The sequence below is a fragment of the Jaculus jaculus genome, chromosome 2 (assembly GCF_020740685.1).
Source record: "Jaculus jaculus isolate mJacJac1 chromosome 2, mJacJac1.mat.Y.cur, whole genome shotgun sequence".
NCBI lineage: Eukaryota > Metazoa > Chordata > Mammalia > Rodentia > Dipodidae > Jaculus > Jaculus jaculus.
This window is the reverse complement of record NC_059103.1, coordinates 212,063,583-212,065,625: the sequence shown is the minus strand read 5'-3', so window position 1 is coordinate 212,065,625 and position 2,043 is coordinate 212,063,583. Positions and strand designations below refer to the sequence as shown.

The window sequence follows — 2,043 nt, the reverse complement described above, 5'->3', positions numbered from 1 at the left end:
TTGTTTGTTCTAAGCCTTAACTGCTAAGTCATCACTCCAGCCCCCAGTTTGGCTTTTTGGTTTTTGCTTTTGTTATGCTTTACTATGCAGCGCAAGCTATCCAGGAACTCATAATACTCTTATCTCAGCCTCCTGAGTACGGGATTACAGGGGCCGGACTTCACCTACTACTATTCTTTATATTACTTATAATTACCATACCAAATAGCTTCACGTCTTTTTGTCCATAATAACCTTTGACTTACAGCTTTAGCCCATCCCTTACATCTTCATTGTTATTTTAAATATTTACACCATAAGTTCTTAGCTGTGCTTCCCAATAAATACATGTTTTCTTGTGGTCTTGAGGGGGAATTAGGCAGCCAGTCAGGCCAGAGTGCTCAAAAGGGGGACACAATGCCTGAATTTTCCAGCAGAACAGGAGTTCAGTGTCCGCTCCAGACTATCCAATCTGCTTCCTCGCAGGCTCACCTGAGCTTGAGGGCAAAGCCCTCCACAAAAATTTATGAATAAATCAGTGCCAGGTGGGCAGGGTCTCTTGTCGGCTTTTCATCTCTCTGACCTTCCATGTCCCTGCTCTGGTAAGCCCCCTTTGTCTCAGCCCAGCTGAGGTGAAATGAGGTGGGAGACCCTACTCCCGCGAGGGCTCCCTACCCCTCCTGCCTTCCACATGGCAGGAGCTCTCTGTACTTTTCCTCTAATACTTTAATTAATTTAAAGCACAAACCTTATAAAATCCCTTTTCCCATGTTTTCCTATGCCAATGTTTCACTCTGACACGGGCTCTTGGACCACATGGGTGTATCCATTGCCCCTTCTTTGGTTTGCTGACTTTCCCCGGTGCCCCTGACTTTCCTGAATAAATGTAATAGCTTACAAACTCTTTTTCTCAGCCCCATCCTAAGGCTCATCCATTCTACAGTATACATGTAACATCTTAGAAACCAGCAGCTTTAGACTGAGGCAGTCTCTAATGCTGCACGCCCCAGTGCCAGTTTGGAGGAGGAGGTGTGCAAAGGCGCGAGGGGATTTCCATCTGATGTCGTCATGGGTCAGGTTTGACTCTATGTTGCTGCAAACCACATTCACTTTAGATACACAAGCGTGCTGTTTCTCCAGAGCGCTGGCCCGGGACTCCGGTAGACCCACACCACGAAACTGGCCCCTCCTCCACGCTCACTCTAGCTCTGCTCAAGCCATCTGGAATTCATCTTTTTATAAGTTCAGATTCCTGGTATCTTCTCTCGTTTAGGATTTTGGATACCTTTTTCTTTGTTTTTCTCATGCTTGATTAGAAGAAGCAAAGACTGGCTTCTGAGTATCCATGTCCATAGTACTATTGAATTCTTGAAATGTTAATAAAATATAACATGTGAATGTGTAAAATCTAAGTAGCATGACAAATAAAATGTTCACTCATTAGAAGAATCCATTGTGCATTGTGCATTGAAATGATATTTTAGAAGCATTTAAATTTCTAAGAGTCATTGGGGATGTCTTGTGACTCCTAACTAGGGAACTTGTAACACCATCCAAATACCGGAAAGCTAAATCAACTTTATGGTAGTCAATTATTCGGTGTAGATGGATTGATTTCAGATATTTGAAAAACAAAAAAGAAACGTATCTAGACACTAAACCCTAACTCATTAAACCTAATCTCAAATCATTATAACACTCCTAATTCTGACTCTGTTTTAAGCATAATTGTTAGACTTTTCAGAAAATATATGACAGTGCTCGCTTCGGCAGCACATGTACTAAAATTGGAACGATACAGAGAAGATTAGCATGGCCCCTGTGCAAGGATGACACGCAAATTCGTGAAGCGTTCCATATTTTTTTAAAAAAGAAAATATATGACAGTTTTGCAAATGCTTTTATTAAAAATATTTTTCTTGGGGGAGAGGGAGGGTATTACCATGGGATTTTTTTATAATCATGGAAAATGTTAATAAAATTTTTTAAAATATTATTTTTCTTATATATGTATTATTTATTATTGATGCTTCCTTTCAAACTCAGGAAAGAGAATTTCATTTT

General features: G+C 40.5%; 1 non-coding gene across 1 annotated transcript; it reads left to right on the top strand.

Annotated features, from left to right (window-relative positions):
- The first annotated feature begins 1,736 nt into the window (after positions 1 to 1,736).
- Positions 1,737 to 1,843, top strand: LOC123458936. The gene has a single exon (XR_006635870.1). It is a non-coding gene; the product is annotated as a U6 spliceosomal RNA (small nuclear RNA).
- The last annotated feature ends 200 nt before the right edge of the window (positions 1,844 to 2,043 follow it).